We start from the raw sequence: 25887 nt of genomic DNA, 5'->3' as shown, positions 1-25887 counted from the left end.
AAGAATATAATTACTAATTGCACAAAATATAATCAGTAACATTGATGGTGATATTAAGTTCCAAATAAATCCTCGTTTATGCAAAATTATGAACATACACATATATGTACAATTACCGTTTCGAGTAGTATTTTAATAGCAATCGGTTGCTTGACTGCAGAATTTATGCGTGAAATGAATGGGAAATGTCATTGTGAAATGAATGAAATATAATTACACAGAAAATTAAATAATTTTATTCGTTTTATTAATGCCTTCGTACATGGAGAGATCAGTGCATTTTTTTATAACTTTTATATTATGACGATTACTGTAGTGTCGCGTCAATCAACACAATGCAGAAATTTTGCCAATATGAAATTTTTTAATCAGAGAAACTTCAATGAAATTTTTAATGTAACAATTACATTTATCACTTATTTACTTTGAGCATCTATTATGAATTTATACTCCTTCTAGACATTCTATTTTTGTAATCATCACTTTTCTTTTTGTTTTGATAAAGCATTTGAAAACTGTTTTTAAATGTCCATTAATATATGTAATTGTTTATTTCTACTTTTATTTTGTAATTTTGCTTTATAATTGTTAATCACTAGGTTTTAAATTTAATATTTTGTTTAAATTTAATATTTCATTATTCTTTTTTAAAGCATATAATTCAGGGAGAAATGCTTTAGGTTACAACTTCAAAATATTTAAAATTTAATACATAGATTAATAGTTCTTTTAAATGAGATATAATATGGAGTTTATACTAAAAAACAGCATTATGATGAAAATACTTATATATTATGATGGCGGAAATTTTTGGAATGTGTTTGTTTTAATTGCTACACAATAATTGTAGGAACAGAAACGTCTTTAAAATCGAATAAGATGGAATAAATTACTTTTGCGAATTTTTCCGTCAGTTACATTTCCGTGTGAATATGTTTTGAAGCATTCTTGACTTTTAATATTTTGACATCACGAAAGGTTTTCTTAAGGTGTTAAAGTAGAATGTTTTATTGCAACAGAAAAATTATATTCTAATTTTATAACGAATAATGCTAAAAATTGTAATAATTAATAGATATTCTGAAATAATGATGGAGCGAATAATGCGAAAAATTGTAATAATTAATAGATATACTGAAATACTGATGGAGGGTAAACGATTTAAATTTGACAGAACGAAACAACACTTCATAACGTAATTCAATTTTCTTTTGATTCAGGTGTTAATTGCAAATACGATTTTTTTTTATGTAGACATACCAGTTGCAAATTTTGTATAAATTGTAAAGTCCTTATTCTTTTGTTTATAATTTCACCTCAAATTATGGTTCTCACTAATTCTCCTAAAGATGGTTTATTATTCGTTATAATTGCATTGAAATAAAGAATAAATTTTTATCCATCAAAATAATATATATATATATATTGAAAAGAAACTGAAGCTCACTGGAATCACTTACCTCACGTAAATGGAATATAAGACAATTCTAATTAGTTTCTTCTGCATATTCTAACTGCTTCTAATTCTCATTTTATTTAAATCCTGTAATAGAATCACACTTCTTTTAATAACGGTTGGATGCAACTTCTGATAAGTTTAAAAGATTTTGAAATTAACTTACTCGGCATCCTGCAATAGATATGCAACAGAAAATTGATTGATGAAAAATTATAATTTTGTATAGATAGTTTATCCTTCTCAAGTTTTACTTCAGTCTGAAATATAAGATGCTGGAAGCAGTATATGACTATAAAGAAGAGAATTATTTCTTTTTATATCAACTTTGTTAGAGAAAGAAGATGCGGTTTCCTTTATTTTATGGTAATATGAGTTCAGATAATACTTTTTTCTCTTCATATCTCTGAAGTAATACTTTTTTATACTTTTTGCATGAATGAATATTTTAAATACATTTTATTGAGCTTAAATTATTATTATTATTATTATTATTTTGAAATTTATCTTCTTTGCCTTATATAAATCTTAATATTACTTTGCTAAACTGTTCTACAACAACTCGGCAATATACAAAGAAAAGCATGCAGCATATAAAATTATAACAAAATAAAAAAATGTATAAAAACGCTGTAAGAACTAATGTACGAAAGGGAATAATGCAAATACTTAAAAGTATTTATAACCTAATTTCGAAACTGATTTTAACAAGTAATTGCCAGTAAAATATATCCATGGAAAAGTAAAGCTTCATTTTTATACACATGTATTTAATTTATTATGTATTTTACGATTGTAAAGTTGGAATTTTGCAATCTTCTTTCATTCACTTTCAGTTATGAAAGAGCTTTATAATTTTCCTCCATTATATGTTTCTGATGACAGTACATTATTTTAATATTTACAGAACTTAATTTTTTAGTTTAGAATAATTTAATCCTAATGAGTGGCATGAACTGATAAGGAAATTTTAAAAATTATTTTTGCGATTCAATAATATTTATAATAATAAATCATAAATATAAATTAAATGTTAAGATTTAGAAAATAATTTTTAAAAAAAGCATTTATCTTATAGGACGCTAATAAAATGCGTTTTAAAAATCTTTTTATCAAATTTATTTTTAAAATTTTAACTCTGTCAAGCAAAATAAATGTTGGAAACTCAAAAATAAATTAATAAGTAAACACGTATATAGTTTTTAATGATATTGCAATAATATACGTCACTGTATTAAATTTGATTTATATTTTATCCACTCTATGGAATTAATCCATGGCAGGATAGAAATATCAAAGTAAATGTATTTTCAGAGCCAAGTTACTTTTTCAAATGAGAAAGACAGTAACAAATGGAAACACATTTGGCAATTCATATTGTAAAACAACGATATTTTTCTAATAATCTTGGAGAATAAATATTAACATGCAAAATTAATAAATAGATGGTTGATATGCATCTTTTGCAATAATTCTAATCTGCGTTTTTAACTTGAGATTGTTATAAAATGCTTCTAAACTACACCATCGGATCATCAAAAAGATAAAAAGGAGAGAAAAAAGGTCTTGGTAACTATCAAACCATATTTAAAAATAAAAAAAATTACTATTGATAACGTATGTCGGAGATAAAAAAAGATTTATTAAAATGCCGATAACATATTTTTAGTAGCATAAATTGGATTACTTGCTTTATATCATTTGAAATCTAATAGACAAACACACTGCTCTTACCTTAAATCGATTGCTACATGTGACGAATTGTTCCGATCTAAAAATCGCATTACAAGATTTATACCTGAATTGGAACTTCTGTTTGGGGTATTTACTGTCTAAAGGGAGGAACTTTAATATTCACGAAGATAGAATCCGTATTGAATTTGAAAGGGACAGACACGCCCACATTTTTTAACATCACTTTCAAAAAAATGATGATAAGAAGCTTATATCGGTTATACCGAAAAATTTCAAAAAATGATTAATTAAACATTTCCTCTTCAATGTCGGATATAGCCCAATATCATGTTATGAAAAGAATGAATTACATAGAGTTAATATTTGATGTGATTTGATTGATTGATTTGCTTGTTCGTTTCGATAGGATGAGAAAATGATAGATCGACCTTTGCTGTTTTGTGTGACAGCAGTTTGACTCGTGTCAAATGTGTATTGATTAGAGTAAAGATGATGAAGATTTATTGCTCTATGCATATTCCAGTGTGATATTTAAGCCGTTTCGAGCCAATTAGCGAATTTTAAGTGGCATTGGTCATTGTTTTTATGACAGCTTCAGCAAATCCAAAAAACCCTATTTTAAAATAATTCGTAATTTCGTTAAAGAAGCTAGAAAATTCTTTTGCAATTTAAAAATTATTTCATTTTTTTCGCTCTAAACGCTGTATGAGTGAAGAATATCCACAGATTCATTTACGAAAATGATACAAAAGCTAAAAAGGTAAAGAAGGTCATTAAAGGTTTAAAATATGGATTTACTAGATTGCTCATTTTATTAATGCAACAGTCTAATATCTAACTTTAATCAATATATAACAATAAATGACAAAGATGTAAAACAAACAACTAAATAAACACTGATAAATGACATTTTCAGATACTAAAGAAGTGAGAGCAGAAAGAAGTTTCGAAATTTAATGACGAAGCAAAACTCCCTGGATTCCTTTCTGTTGATCTGGAGAACTGACTGACATCCTTTGACAGCTCATTAATTGTTCTATTCTGATAACTGCCCCTTTTATTGGCATTGATTGAGCAACAAAAATGTAAGATAGAAGCGAGTTTGACATAATAAGTACTGTATTCGGTAAATATGAAGAAACTTATATATCCTATTTAAGCATACAGTCGCTAATCAATTTTTATTTTTTTTATTTTTCAAAATTTCTTTTTATATTTAAATTTTTTATTCATGGTCCCATTTTAGCTTTTAGTAATTAAACCGCTAAAGCATACAAAATAAAAATACAACGTACAATAAATACTGATGAAAAATTAATAGAGAACAAATATTTTAAAAAAAAGTTAAATACAATTATTTGGTAAAATATCACACATAATCGCAGTTTTGCGATTTGTTTTGATAAATCAGATATTGTTTTTCAGGTACAAGCATGCATTGTCTGATTAGTAAAACTAAAAATCAACATTCAATATACTTGTATCTTCATACAGATATATTTTAAACTGAAGTTTTAAAATTATTTTCCTCTCGTAATCTTTTCGAACAAGGAAAAATTATTGTTTCCCTGCTTTGTCCAAAACAATTTGTAACATTAAGGGAATACGAAAATGGAAAGTCATTCAGCGATAAAACAATTTTTTAATAAAATACGATTCTCTCAAATAACATTGGTTAAGAATAGTGAAGAATTTGAAAGGAAAAATGAGCTTTAAATTGTTTAACCCTAATTGCTTGAATGTGGATTTCTCCCTCTTACTCTTAAAATGACTATTCACTGTTCTAAAAACAACATTTCAGACGGATAATATCTTTTCTATAGATTCTCAAAGGTCTGACTTTCAAATTCTTTACAGATGGATGTGAACACTTTTTCTCGTCTGCTATAAAAATATATTCCCTCTAGCCAAAAACATGATATAGTACATTTCGAAATGCTTTTAGTTAGAATTTATGACATGCATTTGCATGTCTGCAATTTTAGTTAAGCAAATTAGTAAATGGCACGCATAAATATAATTTAAAACATGTAATGATATCTTCCAAAATGGAGTCTGGTCTCGGCCAGGGCTTCTTGAAGAGATACTAATGCGCCGAGAACTGTTACTCACCACGAAATTCTATCTTATTGATCTGAGAAATGTAAGAATTTCAGTTAATTCTTCTGATTTTCTGCTTTTACTTTGCAAAGCAACACTACTTGCATCGAAATTTCAATATTTTTGAAAATACATGGCATATTTTCTGACAGACTTAGTATAGTAGAACTCCGATTATACAAGGCCCAATTATACGAATCTCCGCCTACCGAATTTATAGCTGTTGTAATTTTGAAATAATTCATAATTTTAATGAATATGTATGGATGAGATTAATATGTAATGAATCTTCATATATAACTTAACTTTTGGTTTCTTTTTTGTATAAATCTTTTAATATTTAGAATTTTTTATACCATATGTTATTTAAACCAAATTTCATGAATTAAAGCGCTTTTTCTGTGTCTGATGTGTATTTGCACTTAATCTTGGAGCATCATTAACCCATTGACCATCAGATACTCAGCATCTGAATCTTCGCAAAATGGCAATTATCATAAAAAGAGAAAGCACTGATGTTTTTAACATCACAGAGGATCTTAGGACAATTTTCAGAAAACTATTTACTACATTTCTGCCGATTTTCCAATAGTAATCGAAGTACGTCTTTTTGTGTCCGAGCCTTTATAGAAGTGGCTCTTTGGTACGACTTTCTGTTTTCAAGTCAGTTGAAAAATTAAAATCAACCTGATTCCAATCGTCATGTATTAATTTGGATGATTGGAATTCTACTATATTTCACAAGTTCCTAATTAATTGTCTCCTCGGAACAAGTTCCATAATTTCAATCTAAGTCTCTCTTTCCATTTTTAGCAAGGAAAAAAGAGAGGGAGAAATTTAAATGAAGCAAAAAAAAAAAAAAAAAAAAAAGATTAGTACTATTCCTGTTAATCGCACTTCCTATCTGGAACCAAACTGCTTAAGCCATTATATCACCAATTCTAAAAGACTCCTCTAGGAGTGACGCCACAGTTTTCAGTGACCCCTTAGACTCCATTAATGGGGTAATTACACTTATTCTAAAACGCACTTAACGGTAATCTTGCAGAAAATCGGTTCGTCATGTTTCCCTTAGGGTGACGAGAGACTGCTCAGCGAGAAAGTCATCACCTCGTTTGGACAGGAAATTGACTTGTCAAAGGTCAGACTAAATCCTATGTTTTGGTGTAATTAGCTCAGTGAAAGCTGAAGTTTGATAGAATCGAGGCACAATTAGTCGTCATTTTCCAGAGTATATGGCTATACTACGGATCTGGTTTCCTTCTGTAAATTTTCCGGGTGCTCTCTTGTCGATAAGCAGATTAGGATTCTTGTGGTTCTGGTCTTTTATTTCAAATCATGATTTACGAATCTTGTCTCCGAGTGGGCTCAGTATGTGAATTTTGAGGCTCTGAAAAAATTGATAACTCGTGCTTCTATCAGATAGTTTAATATTAGTGAAAAAAAGATATTAAGAGGTTTTTTGTTTGCTTTAAGATATTTTATTTTTCTTCAGATAATCTCTTGTAAACAAGGACTTTAAAATTTTCTCTGAATTTTATTTCAAGTTAGGATTTCTAAAATGGTAAATCTTGAATACAATAGGATTATGTTCAAGGAATGTGAATCCATGAAATTTTTGATTACTCGTGCTTTTATCAGATTATTCGATACTATAGAGCAAAAGAATTTTTTTTAATTTAAGATATTAAATTAAGTTTACATGAATAAATGCATCTATGTCTATTTCTTTTTGCGAAACAATAAATAAGGCTTCATTTTACACTTTTGAGCCCAAGGAAAGCATATTATACCTTTGCCATTTGGATCGCTAAAATAAAAAGTAAAGGGAAAAAAAACTTTGATTTAAGTGAAAGCATAAATGTAATATAAATAATAAATGTAGCATAAATGTAACATAAATAATAAATGTAATATAAATTTTAAAATAGCGCCAAACCTAACCTGAGGTTTAAAAAATTGCTGTTTCTAGATTTTATTCTTTTTTTATTTTGTTTTATTTTCATTGGTATTAAAATAACGTAGGAAGCTGAGTTGAAAAATTGTTGTTAATTTTAGTTACAATGTTGCATTTACAACTGTTCGTATTATACTGTGCGAAAGAATAAATTTTTATTCAAAATAAATAATTACAACTAAGCGCTATGAATAATTTATAAACGTAACGAATAAATATGTCATCAAAAGAGGGATCAGCTTTAGTTTAAAAAACGTGTGCATAGTTTCGAATTTAATTCAATTTGATAAAAGATTGGAATGCATTCGAAATTGGGCTATAGCAAATGTTCTAATACGAAATTTCTAGGTTTTTTACGAAGGTGCAAATACTTTCCTAGCATGCTACTGAGGTAAAATGGTGTCTGCAAAAAGCCAGGGGAAGGGGTTAAGAGCTCTTACAAACAATTTAGTCTCTTGTGCAATTATTTGCAATGTTTCTGCATTTTAAAATATGAAAAATAGCTGTTCTTTTATATGAGACGGTTATTTGTGATCTCTTATATCTTATTCTTCTTTGGAAAGGAATTTTTAATCATTTTGCCTAATTTGTTCAATATTCTTTTTTTTACAAGCTCTCTTCTAGGAAACATTCTCTTGAAGCTTCAATTATTTTCAGTAAAAATCTTATAGTCTGCAAGAGTATGTTTCCGTATAATGTTAGAATTCCTGTAACTCCATTGACGATATCAGTGCTCAGGAATCTACAGCCAAACGCCTTCCAACAATGAAGAACAATTTTTAGTTCCCGAGAGAATGTAGTGAATTGAATGCGATCCTCCTGAAGGAAACCTGATCCTGAAGCAACATTTTACTGCGCGAGAATAATTCATTCGCTTCGCTGCTTCCTGCTTCAGATAGCATCGGAACTGTGAAGTACATTTCCTTTCGCGAGTGTCTTCCATGATCTGGAAGGAATTACACTGTGACTAAACAGATATGCTTTGCCTTCCACCTTTTTTTCTTTCCCCTCTACTGGAAGGAAACAGAGATTCTCACACATCTCCGCAACAACAAAAAGCCAACCCTCTCTCCCCTCCCTAGGAAAATGACATCACAGACATTTTTATAAACTATTCATTTTTAAAAAGTTAATAATTTATGCCGTCCTCTGAAAGGATACGCACTAACACGTATACGCACGAAAAGACGCACATTCACACAAATTGACTTGAAGCGGAAACTTGATATTTAAAGTAAGCAGTCACAGTTTTAATTTTTTCCATCTGCTCTTGAATTTCTAAGTAAGGGAGAGAAAGAATTTTTTTTTAACGAATGCTTATAAGTAAAAACATGTTTCCTACATTTTTATTTGCATTTAGCTATTATTTTTAATTTTCCAAGATATTTTTTCTGCGTTGCCAAAAACCATTACAATTTTGATTTTCAGAGATTTTATCAACTGAAGCCTCTTTTAATAGAACCAGAAAATAGATCTGTGTTTTCTATTTAAAACTGTAAGCAACGAACTTTTCAAAAAGAATTGTCAAAGTTGGCAACTGAGTAGTCGTCATTGGAGCAGATTTTAGACAATTTTCCCAATCCGAAGGCTTATAAAATGTCTTTGTTGGAACCCGATCTTTTATAACTTAAGGAGGGTATTTGAGAAAAAATAAAAGCACAGTTCTATTCTTAAGAATAGAACTTTTCTTCAAAAAGGAAGTGAGCAAGTTTCATGCATTTTTTTAATAAAACAGCATTCTTCTCGAAACTTCTTCGCATATTCTCTAATAAAAGACTTGTTCTCTTTATTCACATAAAATTATGGACACTGGGTAAGGCCGCTAATACCTTTCATGGCACTGTTGAATGATAGTTACAAAACGTAGATCTCTGGCGAGGTGGCATTTTTATTGAATCTATCGCGAGAATATATATTTTGGACATCTTTTTCTCGGGCGAGGGACACAAAAATTTCGCACAAAACTACAGTTACAAAATTACATAACGAATTTCATTTATTTAAGTCATTCTGTTTATGAGTTATTGTATGCAAAAGCACAGGCAGACAGATTTGGTTCAAAATTTGATACGTATCTATATTTTAACTGGTAAACCTGCGTACCAAATTTTATCTACTTCGCTCTGTGCGTTATGTAGCCATCGAGTTCAAATGTACTCGAACAGCCAGACAGACAAACTTCCTACGAATAGATTTCGTTTAAAATTTGATAGAAATTTACGAATTTGATCATAATTCTATACACCAAATTTCAACCATATAGTTCAAAGCATTTTTGAATTATCATGTTTATAGACAAACAGAAATAAAGGCGTAATGCCAAAAACAAGTTCTTCAAACTCGGGGTGGTCTGAAACATGGAGATTCTTTAAAATCTCGGATTCGAATTTTTCGACGATCACAATTTCCTCTATTCTTCATATACGAAAAAGTAAAAAAAAAAAAAAAAAAAAAAAAAAAAAGATGGCAGTGTGCATGTGTCAGAAAATTTCGCGTTGCTCAGTAAGGGAAATTATCTTTTGAGAAAACTAATGTTTCTCATATGGAACTTCAATTGGTCAAACAATGGAGTGCTCGTGCGCCGGCTGATCTAGTTACAAGTCTACTGGAAAAAATTAACAGACTATATTAATTAATGTTTTTAAGAAAAAGTTTGTAAGAAGTATGATAACAAATAAAACGTTCCATAAAACTGAAATATTACTATTCTTTGCCATTTCAAATAAACATATTTGAGAAACCTCGTGAAAATAAAAGATTGAACTATTTGATTTAAAATTAAGTCTTAATTAACCGACTTTTCAAGAATCCGAGGTTTAACTATGTTTATAAAAAAAAAAAAAAAAAAAAAGACCGAATGCTATTAGTAACAATGTGCACTTCCTAGTTCCATAAGATACCAGCGAAATTAAACAAGAACTTTCAAGAGTAGTACATTATACATTTTTTACTACACTATTATTTACCCAAGATGGAGTTAAAGGTGCTACCAGATTGCTCTCGATAAAACTTCAGCAGTCTTCAGATGCCGTTTTAGAATGATCAAATATGTAAACGCCGTGAAAAATGTACTTCTGAAACATTCTCTTCAATTTTTCTACTGACATCCAATTTTGTGGTAAATGAAATGAAAAGCAAAATAAGTTCATCATAATTGAAAGGCCAATGCCCTAGACCTAGCCCATTGAAAGCTGAAGAATGCATAGTGATGTATATCTACTGAAAGTGATTGAATACCAATCTTTTTGTTTGGTGGAGCGTTTTAACATATTTTAGATGGATATTACTTAGCTTGACGTGAAAATTATTATACATCCAAATATACTTCAATGGAGCAAAATTTAAATATGACAACACACCGCAATGAAGTTTTGAATTGAAAATTTATTCTTATGCATACTTTATATATTTACCTGTATCTATGAATTATAAGCACATTATGCTTCATATGTACATTTATAACTAAACTAGGGATTTTGTTTCTTTCATAGATTTTATTTCTCCAAGAAGTAAAAATACACTGCTTTTTCATAATCAAAAGAAATGAATTGAAAAAAGATTGCATTTGTCCTTTTCAAAAGAATTCATTGATTGATTGGTTTTTATACCACAACAGCAATACTGGCCAAGCTCAGCCAGTGTTGGTCCTTAAATTTTCCCCTTTCAACAAGAAAGGTGGGCTCCGGTGCCCTGGTGGTAGGGTCTCAGCTTTGGAACCGGAAGGTTTCAGGTTAGTGACCCAATTCCACCGAAGAATCGTCGTGTAAGGGGGTCTATTGCACGTTAAATCCGTCATGATCAAACGTCCTCCCACTGGCGTATTGTGGTATGGTGTGGTGTGGAGATGGGGGTGTCAGTCCTGGTGTCGTTCTCGTCATCTGACCGCGGTTCAAAATTACGCGGTCCGTCCCAAAATGGCTCTCATTCATGTTGCTTTAAACGGGACGTTAATATAAATAAACTTCAACAAGAAATTGCATACATTTTCATCATGTTTCTTTTTCCGCTTTCATTTTTCCATATTTATATTTCTGTTTGAAAATCTAGATTGCACTATTAACGAACCGAGTTAAAATATATAAAAATATGCCAAGTTAAATTATAATTTGACTATTTTGAAACAGAGAAGTATTTTATTTCAAATTAGGCAGCCTAGTCAATACAGGTTAATTGTATATATTATTCTAAATTTGTCAATATATGTTTTAAATTAAGATAAACAAAAATAACACGATAAGATAGAATAAAAACTTTTGAACTAAAACAGTAATTTCTATTTCTGCACTTGCACATAGGAGCACTGTTTATTGGCGTGTCTTAAATGGCATCGATACTTGAACGACATAGATGATTCTTCTAAATGAACATTTCCGTATTTCAAAAATCGCACTTCTTATTTATTATTCGACTTACTTAAATTCTATAGCAATGAGTTTTTCAATACTATTAAAATTTTTCAGATACGAAATATTTATTGGCTTAAAATAATTTTGCTCAAAAATAAAATTATAGACTTCAGAAGAACTACTCACAATTTAGCATCTTGGGAGACAATTCTAGTTGCAATTGGGCTGTTAAAAATTCTGATTTTGACAAAAGTTTATTTGCGCATTATATTAATCTGATAAAAAATCTGGCTGTAAAACATTTCAAAGCTAATTCCATTTAGTGTTGTATACAAAACATCTAAAAATAATTCAGTATTTTTAGCACGTCTAGAAGATTTGTGTAAATTTTTATAAGCATTGGTTAATACCTGAAAGTTGCTTCTAAAAAAAGGAACTTTACACATTTGATTTTCTTTTTTGTATACTAAATGACAATTTTTATAAAAGTGTTAAATATTTTATTACTTTAAACAATTAAGAAAACTTATCAACTAATATTAATTCTACTTTCAAGTTTCGACGCTGATTTTTCACGTGATGACAAAAAAGAGTTCACATTAAAATTGCTAGAAATTGCCCAGTCAATAACGTTTTTGATTTCCAGAGTGATTTTGGCACCTGAGTTTCGGAGAATTATGTATTAAAATACTTTACGAAAAAATATCACTATGAAAAGTTAGAAGCAATAAAAAAAAGGGATAATGCAAGCTGAACTTTATAATTTTACGATGAAAATTCACTACACCATGAATATTTTATAATTATTTTTCTGGGTATTAGATATTGATGCAAACCTGTACAATCATGGAGTTTTAAGTCTTTATAGAGAAAGTCTGCATAACAAATTCATAATTTCTTTTGACTTTTTCTGGAAGAAAAAGTACTTGCTTTTGATGTGTCACTTGATATACCCAATGGCTAAATTCGCGATGTTTCATTGAGCACCAATTTTTTTTTATCTACCGTATGTATTAATGCAAAATTTGTAATTACAATTATTAAAACAGAATCATGATACATCTACATAGCTGTTTAAACAATTACAGAGAAAACGTGGGAAAGAAATTCTTATTTCCTTCTTATTTTCTCTAGCGGGGGCGAATACTTATCATATGCTTTGGCACTTGATATTTTCGAAGTCTAAATTTCTGATGTTGTTCATGAATTCCTTATATCATATATTTACAAATGCTGAATCTTTTATTATTTTAATGTGAAAAGAACCAAATTTGAATTTTACTCAACATACTCCATTTCCCCTTTCTGCATGTTTTGTTTCACTGTAACCAGAATGAATGGGTTTAAAACAATTTTGGTATATCTTTCTTTTAGATATTTTATTACCATCAAAGCTTTAGGTTAATACTAACCACATTGCTGAAATCTTCTTATCTCGGTTATTTACTAGCCCTAGTGTTGCTTCAAACGGGACGTTAATATAACTGAAACTGAAATTGAAAACTCACTTATTTACAAATGCTGAATTTGGTAATATTTGAAAGCGTAAAACGTTTTGAATGTTCCTACATTTCCAACTTCTTCATGTTTTGTTAAATAAAGTTATTACATTGAAAATAATTATAAAATAAATTTTTATTGTTCTGAATAATGTACTGCAGCTAAAGTTTTATATTAGTGCTAACACTGTTAAAATATTTTTCACCCGTCTCAAAACATTCAGGGGAAACAGGTTCCGAGTCGAAATTGTGTGGAACCAGATAATCTTCGACAGCTGACGGCGAGACAGAATCTTTTCTGTCGGTTTCGGGTTTCCGGGCACACCCCAAAGAACGGAACTGTTATCAAATACCCTCTTTCATTTTTTTTCGATTTCGAGTGAGCCTGCTTCCAATGAGGGCATCTGTTTCGCGTAACGCAGTGCGTCAAAGCAGACGCCATTAGCGATAGAAAGATGCATATCGCGGGGTTATTTGGGGGAAGAACCGAGATAGGGTGAAATAATTAGTTTTGTAAGCACACACATGGGAAGCCCTCTCGATAGCGCTGCTGATAGCTTGATTCAATTTGGATTGAAGCACGCTTCTCCGAAATTTGCCTTTCCAAAATAATTATTCGGAGAAAATGGACGACTGTCATTTTTTCCGCCCTACTATTAGGAGAAAATGTAATGGGTAAATACAGTACAAAATTGACGCTCTAGAACTTAAGACTATTTTGATAATCAATTAACCACTCAGTAAGCTTCGTAGCCTGTTTATGCGTAACTCTGACAACATAATCGCAATATCTGGAAAGAAAAATGATGTAATCTTGTTGACATAATTGAAAAAGAAATGTAGAGATCTGTAAACAAACATCGAAATAATAAGTCTGCTGTTGCACATTTTATTGAGCCAAAATTGTTCAAAGTCAGTCACTCAAGCTTTTTCATTTGTTGTCCATGTAGGGATAAAGAATTCATTTCACTCTTGTTTGAAATATTTCCAGTCAATTAATCGGTGTATCTGCTAGAATAGATAGTTTTAAATCACCCTTTCTTCCAATAAGCACTCCCTCTCGACACTTGTTACAGAATACGATGTAATACGAGGGAATTTTCTACCTCCTATTTAAAAATTTTAAAGTAAAGGGTTAAAAAAAATTCAGCCTCCTTGTCATTTGTATATGCAGCTATTATAATATAAACTTGTTATTTAAAATCAGAAAGAAAGCATTGAACGTAAATCAATTTAACGTCATTGACACATTTTTTTCTTCCTATTCTTACGATTACAACAAACGTGATCCACCGGCAAATATTTTGAAAATAATTATTGTAGGTTGACAAAAAATAGAGATGTAATTCCCAATAATTATTTGGTATAATTAAGATTCTAACAAATATATAATTGGACAATTAAAATTTATTGAATAACAAGGGGGGAAAAGGAAGAAGAAGTTCAGGAGGAGGATTCGATCCTCTGACGCTTTTAAATTCAGAATGATTCAATCCATAATTTGCGCTAAACTAAGCTAAGAAACTAGATATTCGAAACATATCTTTAAAGGATAGCCAAAATTTGAACAAAACAGATCCTGCATTTCAATAGTTCAATTCATCGAAAATTATAGGTTGATCACTTAAGTTCTCAATGCTTGTTTGAAATGGGTTCCAATTTTCTTAACATATAAAAATGATTTCGAGCAATGTTCTAAAGAGTATAAATTCATTCATTTATCTCTTTAATTTAATAATTATTTGGTATAGGTCTTAATTTAGTAATTATTAGGTATAACTTTCGATTAAAAATCGATTCTGAATCTTTAGAATTGGAATCTACAGGAAAACTGAAGAAAAGGCGATTTATATCATTACGATTCTTTATTCTCATTCATTAAGCAATAACAATCTTTTATAAACTATTTATCAACATAAAAATTCACCTCATTTTGAAGTTCAACAAAATACTATACCATAGATTTTATTTTTCAAGGTAGGCTTATTATTTGCGCTTATTATTTACGGATACATTTAACATTAGCCAGTATGAAGAGATAACAAATTTAGAGTTTTGATTAAATAAATAAATTATTAGACATTACTAATTATTTATAATTTAGCAATTCTAAGTAAGTAAATTAGCTATTCTAAGTATTTTGTTTGAAGTTTCATAATTATTAATTTGCTTAAATAGTCTACTTAACTTGTAGACTATTTAGTAGTCATTTCAGGTTGAAAAATCTATACAAAATCTATCTGAAAAAGGAGAAAAGTCATTTTGGAAGGTGTGTGTGCAAGCGTCGGAAATACTTGTCTCATTTATCGAAAGGCGTGGCTCAGTTTTCGGTTGAAACTGTAAACCATATGAAGTATCCCTTCTATTTTCTTTGGGTGGCGAAGGAGAGTTGGTTGAAATGTTACAAATCTAAACAATTCCTTTCTTTTTTGTAGTCTGCCGCTTACAGTCAATGACCTTCTCTGCATTTTTTAGTGTTCTGGCTTACTGTGATTAGTTCTCATCAATCTGATTCGAGCCAATACATTTTTTTTAACTTCAAACAAGCAATTCCGACTATATCTAACTTAGTATATAATTAGTAAAAAATTCTAAAATAATGTCAAAAGAGGAAAAGTTTATATTTAATAAACAAAACGAGTATCGCTGAGTGATATTAAATTGTTAAAGCAATTTTAAATTTGAATAATGCCCTTTAAGGGGACAGTGAGCTTAGAAATTAGCAAAAAAGGGCGAAAATGTGAAATTTTGTTTTTGTTGTTTAGTCACAAAATATATTTTATACTCAGCTAAAATAACATTATGAATTGCATTTTTTCAATAAATTAATATTTAATGAGTGTAGATGAAAAAAATACATTTGTAATTATTTTCCTCAAAACAATGTTCTAATTAGATTTAAATATCTTTGAAAATGTTCAGGATGTCTTAATTTTTGAAGAAATTAAATAGAATTGTAATTAAAGATTTCGGCTAAACATTAAAAGAAAACTGGGTATGCATTTCATGTTTCGAGTTCTTTTCGATAGTTAAAAATCAATTTCAGTTCCAAAAAACGCAATATTCTTGTGAAAACAGCGCGCGTACATAAAAATATTTCCACAAAAGTTAACCTTTAATTGGAATTAAAAAATCTTACCTACTTTTCCAAATAAATTTATATAAGATAATAAGAAAAAAAAATTAAAAATTAAGTCACCTGAAATGACTTGAAATTTTTTTTCAATTATATATCTTTTAATGTTTTAAAAGTATTATATTCCACTTTAAAGGGTTTTTAAAGATATTTGACTTATTTATATTTTAATACATAAACATAAGCAATTTAAAACCCTTAGCGAATAATTCGTAGAAATGTCTAATAGAATCTACCATCCCTTAGGAGAGATTATTAAAGGCATGTTTCATCTAGTTATTGGAGTTGTGAAAGGAAAATAGTCCGGCTTTCAACTCTTTAGTTCGTCTTTTTATAAATATTAGCATTGTTGTGAGAAGAAACTTCAAGCAGTATGATAATTTAACGAATGTTCTGTGTTTTTCACGATCGTAGAAAGTACCCTCATACATAAATCTTGTGCATTCACTTTTTTTTAATGAGGAGATGAATTTCTTTTCTCAGGTATTCCTAAAATAAAATTCATCAGATAATCAATCCTTAGAAGTTATTACAAGTCTTGAGATTGAATCATATTAGTCAGTTAAGAACAAAAGTATAAAATAGGAAGTAAATTTTATTTTTAACTAGAAAAAGTAATGAATTTTACTATTTCATTTTTCTTTACTATGAAAGAAATCTGCATTTTTAAAGCACAAGTAGTGTTCTTTTATTGAGAATATCATTTGGTAAATAAAGAAAGTTATTTTCTTATTGAAGAGAATCTTTGTTTTGATATTAAGGTTTGTTCGCTCCTAGCTAAAATGTTTTAAAGTTACGGATACTATTTAAGCATATGGGTACAGTTTATATTTTAACCATTCTTAGATCTCCCCTCCCCCCCCCCAAAAAAAAGTATGTTTTTTTTAGGAAAATAAAGGACAAAAGCTACATTTGTCCTTTAAAGCAATAGGTTAAATAATCTTTTATGATGAAAATTTTAAATAATTTTGAGAAGGAAAATTATTTTGTATGACTTAATTAGTGTCCGTTTGTGCAATGTTCCAATTACATTACATACCCGCAATGATACGCTTTAAAATGTGATAACTAAAGGGTTTTAATAGGGGAAAATCTAATACATTAATTTTAAAATAAAGATCTTTATAGATTTTGAAACTATAAAAAACAGAAACCGAAAGTAGCGAAATAACAGAGGGAAATTCTGTTTCATAAGCTGGGAGCTATAAGAGCTTTGGAAACTTTTTATCTGCATCAACATTTCCTTTTACAGTTCGTAAATAATTCTAATGAAATAAAGTTGTAAAATAAATAATATATTCTTTATAGAAGGGAGGGCAAAAAACACACTTTTAGGAATTTTTGGACACTTTTTAAATTCCCGAGCATTAGCTTTTAAAACAAAAAAAAACAAAAAAAAATGTTTAAAATTAATTATCTTTCTTTGATGACAAAATATCTTAGGAAAAGATATATTTCAGAAATCAAAACTATATAGTAACATAAAAAAAAAAAAAAAAAAAAAAACACAAATGTTAGATCCCTGTATTTGTCAAAAAATAGGAAAACGATTGGTATCGATAAAAAGTCCTTAAAAATTTTTTATTACTTTTTTCACTTTAACTCTTTTTTTTTTTTTAAAAAAAAGAAAGAACAAACGTTTTATCCTCTTACGTCTTGAAAATATGGAGTATTTCTCAAATGGGCAATTGCCCTTGATAGATTAATATCCGCTGGAGCTCTGTTTTCTCAGTTAATTTCAAAAGCACCCCCAAGATTTTGAAATTCTCGGCTGGTACAACGGTTCTTATTACAATGATCTTTCCCCAAAATTAAATCTTTCTTTCAACACAATATTAATTCTAAAAACTAAAGAGAAACTAGCAAAAGGCTTTTATTTAATTTTTTTAATCATTGATAAAGAACAGTAAATAATAATCAATAGAAAAAATGAGGTTTGTATGCTCTTGCCTTTCTATTAATTATTAACTGATAAAAAAAAGTTTCTATGGGAAGTCACGTGGTTTCGATGTAATCAGGTCAATGAGATTTAGCAAAGTTTTAATTATTGATGGGAAAGAAATTTAAACATTCATCTTCCTTTGCAATCAAATTTGAAAAGAAGAGGACGGAATTATGTTGTTTAGAAAGCAACATCACTTATCTCAGTTTTCCAAATTTACAAAAGAAAGAAAAAACTGAATTTTTCGCAATCAATAACGAATATAATGATCTTTTTTTTTGTCACTGTTGAAACAAATGTATAGTTTCTTATTCATTCCAAGTATGAAAAAAAAAAATATCTGACATATAATTACCGGTTGTAAAAAATTCAGTTTTTGATTTTTCTCTTAAAATTTAGAAAATCGAAATAGGTGCTTTTACATTTAAAGGGACGATTTACTGAAATTCTGGGAGAAGCTTTTTATCACGGAGACCCTAAAGAAACATGCAAAATAAGCATCAGAGACACAAAGCTCTGGCTTTGAGAAATTTCTTATATAAAAGACGGTATATTATTTTCTGAAGATCTTTATAGTTTATATTATTAGCATTATTTATAATTTTGAATTCATTCAAATTATTGTTAAGGAAATAAACAAGCTGAAAGTTTCTTAAGAATTTGTATAAGGTTTTGGGCGGAAATTTATTAACCTGTTTATCCCTATAGTGCAGACTTCTCAGATGGCACCACAGGCTAGGAAAGAGGAAAAAAATCAAGAATTAATTATTGGAATAGAAATAAAGAGTGATGTATTAATATCGTCCTTGAAAACTTATAATTTCATATCAACAACAGAAGAGGTATTTTTATAATTATTTGAAACTCTAAGATTCAATGGATTAAACCTGATATGATAATTTTATTTCAAAATATTAAAAAAGAATAAATGGATACGTTTTATTTTTACAATTATCGATGGTTAAACAAGATCTTTTAGGCCTTGAAAGTCATGACTAATTCAAGACATAAAATGGACTCCAACAGAACACAAATTTTTACTTTTTTCAGTTTAACAATAAAAAAGTGAAATAAAAACTACCTTTTCTTAATTTTCAAGGAAAATTAATGCAGTGTATCAAATATTATTTTAAATAAAAAAAATATAAATAAATATAAATGCAACCGAGTAACTGAATTCCTTACCTTCAAACTAAGGATGCAATATATTTTTTCTGTTTCCAAATCAAAATGGAATTATATCATATGATTGAGGAAATTAAAGATAGATAATAACTATTGAAATCAAAATGGTGCCTTTTTCGAAATATTTTTGTTCTTTTCCGAATATTTTAAGAACTTGAATATTTAATTTCAAGTTTCTCTTGAATCTTGCAGCATCAATATTTTCATGATCTGGAAATGCGAGTAGATTTAAGAAAACTGTGAAATTCTTAGTTTTAATTATATTAAATTGTTGATTTATCTCAGTCAAAGCATTGAAACAAATATAGTTCTAATATGTTACCAAATTATTAGAATATTTTTTGAGTGAGCTAGCGCAGAAAATTTGAATGCTATTTAAATAAATTTGACCTATCTTTTTTCAGAAACAGTTTCATTCCTTGCCTGTTCAGTGCACAAGATATTCTGTAAATATGCGACTTAATTAAATAATTTTAAATTCTTAAGCTTTCATTCTTTATAAACAGCAACCCTCGATTTTATTAAATAAATCATTCATTATAATACGAGTGAACACGTATTTGTTGATTTTGTTTCAGTATCTAAATCATTTAGATTCTTCCAAAATTATGCATAAATTTGAAAAAAATATCTTATTAATAGTTTTTCAGAATCTTCTGAAAATTTTGGTGATAAGTCATTGAAAGGAAGAAAGCAGAATTTCACATGAAAAGCTCATAAATTCATTGTTTTTAATATTTGCTCTTTTCTGAAAAGATGGTTATTTTTACTTATGGATTCATTTGTTTTTTTTTCACTTCATTTCTATTTATTACTTTTTTTTAAATTTTAACTTCATTTTTAAAATGTATAAATAATCCAAAACATTGTTTATAATTGATTTAAAAGTTAAAAATAGGTATTCCTGTCTCATTATATTGCAGTCTATAATATATATATATATATATATATATATATATATATATATATATATATATATATATGTGTGTGTGTGTGTGTGTGTGTGTGTATTAAAATCAAGTTAATAGGAAAATCAAATAAACCAAATAAAAAAATATAAAAAAGAATCCGGCCTGAAGACGTTTTCAAGGGACACCCTCAGGCATGGATTTAAAAAAAAGGGATTTGTTCTGTGAAAGAAATGCAGACAATAAAGTCTAATAATGATTCCTCGTGACCCGAAAATCCCCTGAAATTAGGCCCAAGAGATATACCATTTAACAGAAGTTTTTCCTGTTCCTTTTTTGGTTTTAGTTTGAATAGGAAATGATTTTTAGTTGCGATTTCGAAACTGTTTTGTTTCGTTTTCATTTTAGTTTCGTTTTCAAACTATTTCTTACTTTAGATTGGTTACTTATATATATATATAGATAGATAGATAGATAGATACCTGAGTATATTATACTTTTACTTGAGTACGAAATCGATTTCTTTGATCATAAGAAAAATGCATAATGGAATCAATTAACATAAAAGAAAAATAGTTTTCTGGATTGCATTTCTGAAAAAAAATTAGAAAAAGTTATAGTTTCAATAAATAAAGTTCACTGAATAGCTACAGATCATTCTTAATATAATAGAAACTGCACCCATGTTTTTAATCATACAGAGAATATTATTATCTGTTTCCAAGGAGAAAGTTTCTAAATTGAACATTATTTGAAACAGTACCATTATAAATAAAATTAGCATTATTATAAATTTTCGTTTCGGAGAAAAGAAAAAGACAAGAATAAAAAAAAAAATAATTATAGTAAAAAAAATCTGTAAGCGAAGTTACCATCATTAAAATTACTACCATAGCATTCATCATAATTGTCATATTTCCATCTGGATGAATTTTCTCTGATTAGTCTACTTTGTTGTTTCCGTCTTTGCCTTTTTGAAGGCGGGAAGCATAGAAATCCATATATCTCATATAAAATCCATTAAAGGTATATCTTCAAAAACGAATCCAGATAGGATTAAGCAGCCAGCTGGTTCTTAAATGAAACAGTTTTCTAAATTCTGTGAAAAAGTTGACAAGAAATATTGCTGCCCTCTTTTATTTTCCTTTCAAATATTGGAATATTTTGTGCATTTTAAAATCTCTGGAAGTTTGGATAAACCATTGACTAATTAGTTTATCAATTGTTTTTTTTTTTAATTTTTTCCCCCAAATGTTACCAATTTTGCCAAAACTTCTATCTTAAATTATTCTTTTATTCTAAATTATAAAATATCAAACATGAATTATAACATATCAAGCTATTTCAAATATTTTTTTAGTTTTAGAAAAAGTTTTAGTGATTTTAAGGATTTTATAGATTCAAAATAATTATGCTTTGTAGCTTAATCGCACAATAGATGTTCAAAACAAATTGAATTTTTGCTATGAAATTTAAGTACAAAAATTTACATTATCGTGATGTGATAAACAAATTCCAGTAAAATTCCTCCGCATCTTCTTCATTTCTTATTTTAGAAATGAATTATATGTACTTAAAAATTGTTAATCTTCAAATTGTTCTTTGTGAATTAAAATGTAAAAACCCTTTTTCTAAATTTTGTAAACAGATATTTCTGTACTGAAAAATATTTTGCTTTTTAACATTACTTACAGTACAATTTTTTTTAAAGTCTGGTATTACTTTATTTTTCTCAAAATATTTGTAAAAAGTATTGCAGTAATAATGCACAAAATATAATCAATAATATTCATGAATGATTTAATTTTACAAAATTCTCTCCATATGTGCCTTTTACTGACAATAAATGTCTGTCTGTTAGAATTTTACTGGACAAACCATTAGACCCAGGGGTACCAATTAGCACAAATAAATTTAGGAATGCTGTATTGTACACCTCGGAGAGATTTTTTTAAAATTTTAATTGCTGAAAGCTTTAACAAATTTTGGTGTTTATATTGATAATTTCTAAAGTATTATGACACAAAGAAGTTTTTACATCAGATTACAATCTGATTTTAAATATATATATATCTTTTCTATGATACAAATTTAATTACCGTACATTTTTTTATTTAAATATTTTTTAAATTATTTTATTTATATTTTTTTATTGCTGCAGCTGTTGTAATGAAATTCAAATCACTTCCACGGTTACTACAAATATTTTATCCTGGGTTTTCATCTATAACAGAGAATTTCTTAAGCGTGAAGTTTCTGGTTTATTTTTCCTAGATTTTTTTTAAAAAAATATTTCTTTAACTTGGTTTTCTTTTTTTTTTCTTTTGCAATTTGGGGCAATAACATATAAGATTTAATTTCAAAAAGTGAGCAATGATATATATATATATATATATATATATATATATATATATATATATATATATATATATATATATATATATATATATATATATATATATATATATTACAATTTATACATTTTTAAACATTACTCTTATGTAATATGATTGGATGTTTTAAAAGTACATTTCCACTCTTTAAGCTTAACGCTTTGCTTTCTTATTCTACGGCTCTAAATTTTTTATTAAATCAGAAAAAAAATCGCAGTGTTATTAAAAAAATTATCAATTATATTCAGCATTACACGAAAATTCTTAAGCTGAGCGATTTCGTTTATTATCCATATAAATTTTTTTTCTTTGTTTCGATTCAGTGAGTATATTATTGAGTTAATTATAGTTTCAATATTTCTAAATTTTGCTTAAAGCTCAAAATTTTAGATGGAATGATTGATTGAGGAAATCGGGCATGTGCATAGTATAGTGAACAGAATAGGTGCAAGGCTTCTAAAGTAGTATAAGCTGCATGTCTATCAAACCTTGATACAGAAGCACACTTTTTTGGAAAACCATTAAGAAAATTTTTCACCTACAATAAACCGTGTGAATCAACTGGGTGGCAAAGGTGACTATTATAATATAAAGGAAAATTTCAGAGTTGTATCTAAAAGATTGTTCCGCAAGGAGCATTTTTAAAAGGTAATAATGGCATGAAATTTCATTCTTTGAGAAGGTTAAAAATATGCTTAAGATATTTATACAGCAGACCGCAATATCAATGAATAATGAGTATATTGAGAAAAAGAACTGAAATATCTAAAATATTGTTGTTTTTCCTAATTATTTCTTGTAAATAAATTATTAAAATAAAAGCAGCAATTTCACGTTTTGAATAACCATTGTGACCCTTAAATTCATCAACCCTTAAATTATATAAATGTTAATTATAAAACCATTGTTTTCATTATTTAAGTTCATTTTATAACAAAAGGGGCAAATTAACTCTTAGCGCTGTACAAAATTAAAATTCTTCCCAATGCACTAATTATTTTTATTTTTATTTCTGTAGGTTTGTAAAATAAATGTCACTTATCTTCCCGATTCTTGTACAAGAATACGATTTCAAGTGCTATCTAAATCATCCTCGTAGAGACGCAAAAAGGAAAAAAGTTCAAATATGAAATCATTATTTTTGAGAAATGTCCGGTTGTCATATTACATACTGAGTGCGGCTTTATTCAAAGCAGACCGTCGCGAACTTTTGGGCGCTGCTCTTTAGAAGTCCAAATGACGAATTGCAGAGATAATGCTAGTCGTATTTTCCGGAGAGTTATTCGTAACAATTTCAGTCATAAATTCTTCGACAAAGAAAACGTTCCTTAGATCATATTCCACATTCGTTTATAAGATATTATCACATAAAGGAGAAACCTATTGAGGAATAAATCAAATGCAATTTTAATTTAAAACTCGTACTGGATGCAACGCCCATTCGACCTCCCAGAAAACTTGTAGGTAGTGTTAAAATTCTTTAGATAATTTTTGCTATACAGGGTGTCGACTCTAAACTCGACTCAGCAGTTAATTTCTAAACCGTTATAGATAGTCATATGCTTTCCAACTGTAAAAATGCTTTAAACGAAGTAAAGAATTAATTTTTATGTTGTTTTAGTTAATGAATGGGTTGCTATAAAAATTACGAAATCTAACTTCTTGTACAGTCCTCTAGTCCTATTAGTGACGTTTGATAAATTATTCTTGGAGCTCTTACATTTTAAACAAAACAAAAAATTCCACTTTTTTGCAATTAAAACTGACCAAATAATAAAGCTTTGAAAATATCCCTATTTTAAAAGATTTCGGTCCTTTTTAACTGCTGAGTCGAGGAAGATAATTCAATTTATGGAAGTGGCAATAATTGGCTTTCGAGGCGCCATTAATTGTCCTTAAATTGTGATATTCAAAGTTTTAGAAATTGGTGAGTTTTAATCGATGAAGAGGGGGAGATTCTGTTTAAAATGTCAGCTTGTCAAAAAATTTTTTATTAAATATGTCTGGCACCCATAGATTCTACAAAAAAAAAAAAAAAAAAAAAAAAAAAAAAAAAAGATTTCATAATTTTTTTTCATCATTGCATTTATAAATTCAAATAACATAATTTTTTTTTTTTTTGCTTCATTTAGTATACTTTTCCAAATGGATTTAAATACTTATTTCTAACGTTTCAAATATTAGCTGTTAGAGAAGACACTCTTTATTACAATTTTCAAAAGAAATCAAACTATGATGTAACTAAAATAAAATCTTTTTGATTTGCAAGGGAAAAAAAATATCACATTTCAAATTCTTAATATACCGTTTAAAGAGACGTGAATTTGTGAATTAAGAAATATTCTAGAATGTTTTCAAGAAATGGTGGTCCAGTTGGGAAACCAATTTCTTTAATTAAACTGATAGCGCAGATTTAATAATTTTGTCTAATTAAGAGTGTGTTTATTTTAAAGTTAATTTGTTTTTTAGCGTCCATCTTCTTTATTTTTATCATAATTACTTCTCTATCATTGTATATTAAACAAGCGAGGGTGGTTTCCTTGAAACTTTCTCATATTATCTAGTAATGGTATTATCCCTCTTTCTACCAGCTTAAAAAAATTTTCATATTGAGGAAGGCCGTGAATGCTCAGATTTTTATTTTAGGAGTTCCCCACATGAACATTTTATGTTTCATAACAAGAAGCATAAAAGTAAGTATGCATTTTGGACGCCTTTTTGTCGAATGACTTCAGCCAGAATTTGACATAGAAGTACAATTTTAATAGAAAGACCACATACCGAAGTTCATTTTTCTAAGTTATTTCGTTTTTATAGAATTTACACGCATTCTAATATACAGATAGTTAACCCATTAACGGACGGGCTTCTAAATTTGCTATAGATCCACACTTTGCATGTTAAAACTGTGTATAAAATGTTATTTATCTTGCTTATTGCATTTAGTAGTTATTGTATTATTCACTTACTCTGACAGACAGACTTCCTCTAAATAGGTTTGCTTGAAATTTAATAGAAATCTACAAATTTGGTGCAAAGACTACATTTAAAGTTTAATCTGTCTAGCTGATACTTTTTTTGATTTGTTATGTTCATAGACATACAGATATAATTCCGAAAATATATCTTTGAGACTCAATCTATGAAACGTGGATTCGTCAAACGCTTGAGTTTTTGACGTTCGAAATATTTTCTCTTTGTTTGCTTGAAAAAATATTTAAGTGATCCAAATGCGGAAAGCTTCCCCGAAATATGATATTGATGTAATTT

The 25887-nt window shown here is 28.4% G+C and overlaps 1 long non-coding RNA gene across 1 annotated transcript in view; it reads left to right on the top strand.

Moving 5' to 3' along the window:
- LOC129958983 (uncharacterized) overlaps positions 1 to 25887 on the top strand; it is a 48280-nt gene that overhangs the window by 8171 nt on the left and 14222 nt on the right. The window contains exon 2 of the long non-coding RNA XR_008783363.1: positions 4068 to 4236. This is a non-coding gene — a long non-coding RNA (uncharacterized LOC129958983). The remainder of the gene's footprint in view (positions 1 to 4067; positions 4237 to 25887) is intronic.

The sequence above is a fragment of the Argiope bruennichi genome, chromosome X1 (assembly GCF_947563725.1).
Source record: "Argiope bruennichi chromosome X1, qqArgBrue1.1, whole genome shotgun sequence".
Taxonomy (NCBI): domain Eukaryota; kingdom Metazoa; phylum Arthropoda; class Arachnida; order Araneae; family Araneidae; genus Argiope; species Argiope bruennichi.
This window is presented reverse-complemented; position numbering and strand designations above follow the sequence as displayed.